We start from the raw sequence: 8,448 nt of genomic DNA on the forward strand, positions 1-8,448 counted from the left end.
GGTTCCTACATATTCTACGAAGATCTTTATCGGTCAAACCGCATAACAACATACGTTGTTCCCTTTGTCATCGGTATGTTACTTGCCCGAGATTTGATCGTCGGTATCCAATACCTAGTTCAATCTCGTTACCGGCAAGTCTCTTTACTCGTTCCGTAATGCATCATTCCGTAACCAACTCATTTGGTCACATTGCTTGCAAGGCTTATAAAGATGTGCATTACCGAGAGGGCCCAGAGATACCTCTCCGACAATCGGAGTGAGAAAACCTAATATCGAAATACGCCAACTCAACATGTACCTTCGGAGACACCTGTAGTACTCCTTTATAATCACCCAGTTACGTTGTGACGTTTGGTAGTACCCAAAGTGTTCCTCCGGTAAACTGGAGTTGCGTATTTCTCATAGTTACAGGAACATGTATAAGTCATGAAGAAAGCAATAGCAATATACTAAACGATCAAGTGCTAGGCTAACGGAATGGGTCATGTCAATCACATCATTCTTCTAATGATGTGATCCCATTAATCAAATGACAACGCATGTCTATGGTTAGGAAACATAATCATCTTTGATTAATGAGCTAGTCAAGTAGAGGCATACTAGTGACTATATGTTTGTCTATGTATTCACACATGTATCATGTTTCCGGTTAATACAATTCTAGCATGAATAATAAACATTTATCATGATATGAGGAAATAAATAATAACTTTATTATTGCCTCTAGGGCATATTTCCTTCAGTTTCCCACTTGCACTAGAGTCAATAATCTAGATTACATAGTAATGATTCTAACACCCATGGAGTCTTGGTGCTGATCATTTTTGCTCGTGAGAGTGGCTTAGTCAACAGGTCTGCAACATTCAGATCCGTATGTATCTTGCAAATCTCTATGTCTCCCACTTGGACTTAGTCCCGAATGGAATTGAAGCGTCTCTTGATGTGCTTGGTCCTCTTGTGAAATCTGGATTCCTTTGCCAAGGCAATTGCACCAGTATTGTCACAGAAGATTTTCATTGGTCCCGATGCACTAGGTATGACACCTAGATCGGAAATGAACTCCTTCATCCAGACTCCTTCATTTGCTGCTTCCGAAGCAGCAATGTACTCTGCTTCACATGTAGATCCCGCCACGACGCTTTGTTTAGAACTGCACCAACTTACAGCTCCACCGTTTAATAAAAACATGTATCCGGTTTGCGATTTAGAATCGTCTGGATCAGTGTCAAAGCTTGCATCGACGTAACCATTTACGACTAGCTCTTTGTCACCTCCATATACGAGAAACATATCCTTAGTCCTTTTCAGGTATTTCAGGATGTTCTTGACCGCTGTCCAGTGATCCACTCCTGGATTACTTTGGTACCTCCCGCCAAGCTTATTGCTAAGCATACGTTAGGTCTGGTACACAGCATTGCATACATGATAGAGCCTATGGCTGAAGCATAGGGAACATCTTTCATTTTCTCTCTATCTTCTGCTGTGGTCGAGCATTGAGTTTGACTCAACTTCACACCTTGTAGTACGGGCAAGAACCCTTTCTTTGCTTGATCCATTTTGAACTTTTTCAAAATTTTATCAAGGTATGTGCTTTGTGAAAGTCCTATTAAGCGTCTTTGATCTATCTCTATAGATCTTGATGCCCAATATGTAAGCAGCTTCACTGAGGTCTTTTATTGAAAAACTTTTATTCAAGTATCCCTTTATGTTATCCAGAAATTCTATATCATTTCCAATTAATAATATGTCATCTACATATAATATCAGAAATGCTACAGAGCTCCCACTCACTTTCTTGTAAATACAGGCTTCTCCAAAAGTCTGTATAAAACCATATGCTTTGATCACACTATCAAAGCGTTTATTCTAACTCTGAGATGCTTGCACCAGTCCATAAATGGAACGCTGGAGCTTGCACACTTTGTTAGCACCTTTTGGATCTACAAAACCTTCTGGCTGCATCATATACAACTCTTCTTCCAGAAATCCATTCAAGAATGCAGTTTTGACATCCATTTGCCAAATTTCATAATTATGAAATGCAGCAATAGCTAACATGATTCAGACAGACTTAAGCATCGCTACGGGTGAGAAAGTCTCATCGTAGTCAACTCCTTGAACTTGTCGAAAACCTTTCGCAACAAGTCGAGCTTTATAGACAGTTACATTACCATCAGCGTCAGTCTTCTTCTTAAAGATCCATTTATTCTCAATTGCTTGCCGATCATCGGGCAAGTCAACCAAAGTCCATACTTTGTTTTCATACATGGATCCCATCTCAGATTTCATGGCCTCTAGCCATTTTGCGGAATCTGGGCTCATCATCGCTTCCTCATAGTTCGTAGGTTCATCATGGTCAAGCAACATGACTTCTAGAATTGGATTACCGTACCACTTTGGTGCGGATCTTACTCTGGTAGACCTACGAGGTTCAGTAGAAACTTGATCTGAAGTTTCATGATCAATATCACTAGCTTCCTCACTAATTGGTGTAGTTGTCATAGGAACCGGTTCTTGTGATGAACTACTTTCCAATAAGGGAGTAGATACAGTTATCTCATCAAGTTCTACTTTCCTCCCACTCACTTCTTTCGAGAGAAACTCCTTCTCTAGAAAGGATCCGATTTTAGCAACGAAAATCTTGCCCTCAGATCTGTGATAGAAGGTGTACCCAATAGTCTCTTTTGGGTATCCTATGAAGACACATTTCTCCGATTTGGGTTCGAGCTTATCTGGTTGAAGTTTCTTCACATAAGCATCGCAGCCCCAAACTTTAAGAAACGACAACTTTGGTTTCTTGCCAAACCACAGTTCATAAGGTGTTGTCTCAACGGATTTTGATGGTGCCCTATTTAACGTGAATGCGGCCGTCTCTAAAGCATAACCCCAAAATGATAGCGGTAAATCAGTAAGAGACATCATAGATCGCACCATATCTAGTAAAGTACGATTACGACGTTCGGACACACCATTTCGTTGTGGTGTTCCGGGTGGCGTGAGTTGCGAAACTATTCCGCATTGTTTCAAGTGTAGACCAAACTCGTAACTCAAATATTCTCCTCCACGATCAGATCGTAGAAAATTTATTTTCTTGTTACGATGATTTTCCACTTCACTCTGAAATTCTTTGAACTTTTCAAATGTTTCAGACTTGTGTTTCATCAAGTAGATATACCCATATCTGCTCAAATCATCTGTGAAGGTGAGAAAATAACGGTACCCGCCGCGAGCCTCAACATTCATTGGACCACAAACATCAGTATGTATGATTTCCAACAAATCAGTTGCTCGCTCCATAGTTCTGGAGAACGGCGTTTTAGTCATCTTGCCGATGAGGCACGGTTCGCAAGTACCAAGTGATTCATAATCAAGTGATTCCAAAAGCCCATCAGTATGGAGTTTCTTCATGCGCTTTACACCGATATGACCTAAACGGTAGTGCCACAAATAAGTTGCACTATCGTTATCAACTCTGCATCTTTTGGTTTCAACACTATGAATATGTGTATCACTACTATCGAGATCCAATAAAAATAGACCACTTTTCAAGGGTGCATGACCATAAAAGATATTACTCATATAAATAGAACAACCATTATTCTCTGATTTAAATGAATAACCGTCTCGCATCAAACAAGATCCAGATATAATGTTCATGCTCAACGCTGGCACCAAATAACAATTATTTAGGTCTAAAACTAATCCCGATGGTAGATGTAGAGGTAGCGTGCCGACCGCGATCACATCGACTTTGGAACCATTTCCCACGCGCATCGTCACCTCGTCCTTAGCCGATCTTCGCTTAATTCGTAGTCCCTGTTTCGTGTTGCAAATATTAGCAACAGAACCAGTATCAAATACCCAGGTGCTACTGCGAGCATTAGTAAGGTACACATCAATAACATGTATATCACATATACCTTTGTTCACTTTGCTATCCTTCTTATCCGCCAAATACTTGGGGCAGTTCCGCTTCCAGTGTCCAGTCTGCTTGCAGTAGAAGCACTCAGTTTCAGGCTTAGGTCCAGACTTGGGTTTCTTCTCTTGAGCAGCAACTTGCTTGCTGTTCTTTTTGAAGTTCCCCTTCTTCTTCCCTTTGCCCTTTTTCTTGAAACTGGTGGTCTTGTTAACCATCGACACTTGATGCTCCTTCTTGATTTCTACCTCCGCGGCTTTTAGCATCGCGAAGAGCTCGGGAATAGTCTTGTTCATCCCTTGCATATTATAGTTCTTCACGAAGCTCTTCTAGCTTGGTGGCAGTGATTGAAGAATTCTGTCAATGACACTATCATCAGGAAGATTAACACCCAGTTGAATCAAGTGATTATTATACCCAGACATTTTGAGTATATGTTCACTGACAGAACTATTCTCCTCCATCTTGCAGCTATAGAACTTATTGGAGACTTCATATCTCTCAATCCGGGCATTTGCTTGAAATATTAACTTCAACTCCTGGAACATCTCATATGCTCCATGACGTTCAAAACGCCGTTGAAGACCCGGTTCTAAGCCGTAAAGCATGGCACACTGAACTATCGAGTAGTCATCAGCTTTGCTCTGCCAGACGTTCTTAACGTCGTAAGTTGCATCAGCAGCAGGCCTGGCACCCAGCGGTGCTTCCAGGACGTAACTTTTCTGTGCAGCAATGAGGATAATCCTCAGGTTACGGACCCAGTCCGTATAATTGCTACCATCATCTTTCAACTTTGCTTTCTCAAGGAACGCATTAAAATTCAACGGAACAACAACACGAGCCATCTATCTACAAACAAACATAGATAAGCAAAATACTATCAGGTACTAAGTTCATGATAAATTTAAGTTCAATTAATCATATTACTTAAGAACTCCCATTTAGACAGACATCTCTCTAGTCATCTAAGTGATTACGTGATCCAAATCAACTAAACCATGTCCGATCATCACGTGAGATGGAGTAGTTTCAATGGTGAACATCACTATGTTGATCATATCTACTATATGATTCACATTCGACCTTTCGGTCTCCGTGTTCCGAGGCCATATCTGTATATGCTAGGCTCGTCAAGTATGACCTGAGTATTCCGCGTGTGCAACTTTTTTGCACCCATTGTATTTGAACGTAGAGCATATCACACCCGATCATCACGTGGTGTCTCAGCACGAAGAACTTTCGCAACGGTGCATACTCAGGAAGAACACTTCTTGATTATTAGTGAGAGATCATCTTAAAATGCTACCGTCAATCAAAGCAAGATAAGATGCATAAAGGATAAACATCACATGCAATCAATATAAATGATATGATATGGCCATCATCATCTTGTGCTTGTGATCTCCATCTTCGAAGCATCGTCGTGATCACCATCGTCACTGGCGCGACACCTTGATCTCCATCGTAGCATCGTTGTCGTTACACCATCTATTGCTTCTACGACTATCGGTACCGCTTAGTGATAAAGTAAAGCAATTACAGGGCGTTTGCATTTCATACAATAAAGTGACAACCATATGGCTCCTGCCAGTTGCCGATAACTTCGGTTACAAAACATGATCATCTCATACAATAAAATATAGCATCACGTCTTGACCATATCACATCACAACATGCCCTGCAAAAACAAGTTAGACGTCCTCTACTTTGTTGTTGCACGTTATACGTGGCTGCTACGGGCTAAGCAAGAACCGTTCTTACCTACGCATCAAAACCACAATGATAGTTTGTCAAGTTGGTGTTGTTTTAACCTTCGCAAGGACCGGGCGTAGCCACACTCGGTTCAACTAAAGTGAGAGAGACAGACACCCGCCGGTCACCTTTAAGCAACGAGTGCTCGTAGCGGTGAAACCAGTCTCGCGTAAGCGTACGCGTAATGTCGGTCCGGGCCGCTTCATCTCACAATGCCGCTGAACCAAAGTATGACATGCTGGTAAGCAGTATGACTTGTATCGCCCACAACTCACTTGTGTTCTACTCGTGCATATAACATCAACGCATAAAACCTAGGCTCGAATGCCACTGTTGGGAACGTAGTAATTTCAAAAAAAAAATACGTACACGCAAGATCATGGTGATGGCATAGCAACGAGAGGAGAGAGTGTTGTCCACGTACCCTCATAGACCGTAAGCGGAAGCGTTATGACAACGCGGTTGATGTAGTCGTACGTCTTCATGATCCGACCGATCCAAGTACCGAACGTACGCACCTCCGAGTTCAGCACACGTTCAGCTCGATGACGATCCCCGGGCTCCGATCCAGCAAAGCTTCGGGGATGAGTTCCGTCAGCACGACGGCGTGGTGACGATGATGATGCTCTACCGGCGCAGGGCTTCGCCTAAACTCCGCGAGGATATGACCGAGGTGGAATATGGTGGAGGGGGGCACCGCACACGACTAAGGAACGATCCGTAGATCAACTTGTGTGTCTATGGGGTGCCCCCCGCCCCCGTATATAAAGGAGCCAGCGGGGAGGAGGCGGCCGGCCAAGGAGGGCACGCCAAGGGGGGAGTCCTACTCCCACTGGGAGTAGGACTCCCTTCTTTCCTAGTTGGAATAGGAGAAGGGGGGAAAGAGGAGGAAAAGGGGAAGGAAAGGGGGGGCGCCGCCCCCCTTCCCTTGTCCTATTCGGACTAGGAAGGGGAGGGGCGTGCGGCCCCCTCCTGCCTCCTTCCCTCTTCTCCCACGAGGCCCATGTAGGCCCAATAACCCCCCGGGGGGTTCTGGTAACCTCCCGGTACTCCGGTAAATGCCGATTTCACCCAGAACGATTCCGATGTCCAAATATAGGCTTCCAATATATCGATCTTTATGTCTCGACCATTTCGAGACTCCTCGTTACGTTCGTGATCACATCCGGGACCCCGAACAAACTTCGGTACATCAAAACTTATAAACTCATAATAAAACTGTCATCGTAACGTTAAGCGTGCGGACCCTACGGGTTCGAGAACTATGTAGACATGACTTAGAACTATTCTCGGTCAATAACCAATAGCGGAACCTGGATGCCCATATTGGTTCCTACATATTCTACGAAGATCTTTATCGGTCAAACCGCATAACAACATATGTTGTTCCCTTTGTCATCGGTATGTTACTTGCCCGAGATTTGATCGTCGGTATCCAATATCTAGTTCAATCTCGTTACCGGCAAGTCTCTTTACTCGTTCCGTAATGCATCATTCCGTAACCAACTCATTTGGTCACATTGCTTGCAAGGCTTATAAAGATGTGCATTACCGAGAGGGCCCAGAGATACCTCTCCGACAATCGGAGTGACAAAACCTAATCTCGAAATACGCCAACTCAACATGTACCTTCGGAGACACCTGTAGTACTCCTTTATAATCACCCAGTTACGTTGTGACGTTTGGTAGTACCCAAAGTGTTCCTCCGGTAAACGGGAGTTGCATATTTCTCATAGTTACAGGAACATGTATAAGTCATGAAGAAAGCAATAGCAATATACTAAACGATCAAGTGCTAGGCTAACGGAATGGGTCATGTCAATCACATCATTCTTCTAATGATGTGATCCCATTAATCAAATGACAGCACATGTCTATGGTTAGGAAACATAACCATCTTTGATTAATGAGCTAGTCAAGTAGAGGCATACTAGTGACTATATGTTTGTCTATGTATTCACACATGTATCATGTTTCCGGTTAATACAATTCTAGCATGAATAATAAACATTTATCATGATATGAGGAAATAAATAATAACTTTATTATTGCCTCTAGGGCATATTTCCTTCACCAGACTCGGTGGCTGATGTTGAGCTAGGAGTGAAAGACGGTGCCTTTACTCTTCCTACCATGATTGGGTGGATGTAACATGGATGGTTGGCGGTGTCTAGGGAATGAAATCTGGAGCGGCAACTCCGGATGGTGGTGCGCATGCTTGGCTCTCCGGCGGGCATCATGGCGGCGATAGTGGTGTGTCTTTTGGTCCTCTGGGCGGCGAGGGGTGTAACAGACGGGCATCATTGAGGCGGCGACGGTGTGTCTTTTGGTTATCTGGGCGACGAGGGGTGTAGCGGCGGGTAACTCAAGCTTGTTCTCCGCCCGGGCAGTGGCGACACTCATATGTGGATATGGTGGCTTGTGCTTGTTGCGATTGTGGTGCATCGTGGTGGCACGATTGAGCTATCAAGCGAAAACTTCACGCTTTGACGCCAACGGGGGCAACGCAGGTGCCGCTCTTCCCTTGAGGACACTGTTGTGCTTCTCCTCTTCATGCTAGGGTTCAAGATGAATACCTTAGTTCGTCCAAGACTCGGTAGCGACGACGCGTAGTGACGGTGTCCCGGCTAAGTGACCTCTCACCATGTCGACTCCGGGCCTGGTGGGCCGGGCTAAGGACCCTTTGTCGGTTATCACCTGAGCCACACTGGGCAGCCCATGGTGGATAGCAGGAAAACTCCAAAAGACTTGCCGACAAGAAGCTGGATTCGTGGATG

The sequence above is a fragment of the Triticum dicoccoides genome, chromosome 5B (assembly GCF_002162155.2).
Source record: "Triticum dicoccoides isolate Atlit2015 ecotype Zavitan chromosome 5B, WEW_v2.0, whole genome shotgun sequence".
Lineage (NCBI taxonomy): Eukaryota > Viridiplantae > Streptophyta > Magnoliopsida > Poales > Poaceae > Triticum > Triticum dicoccoides.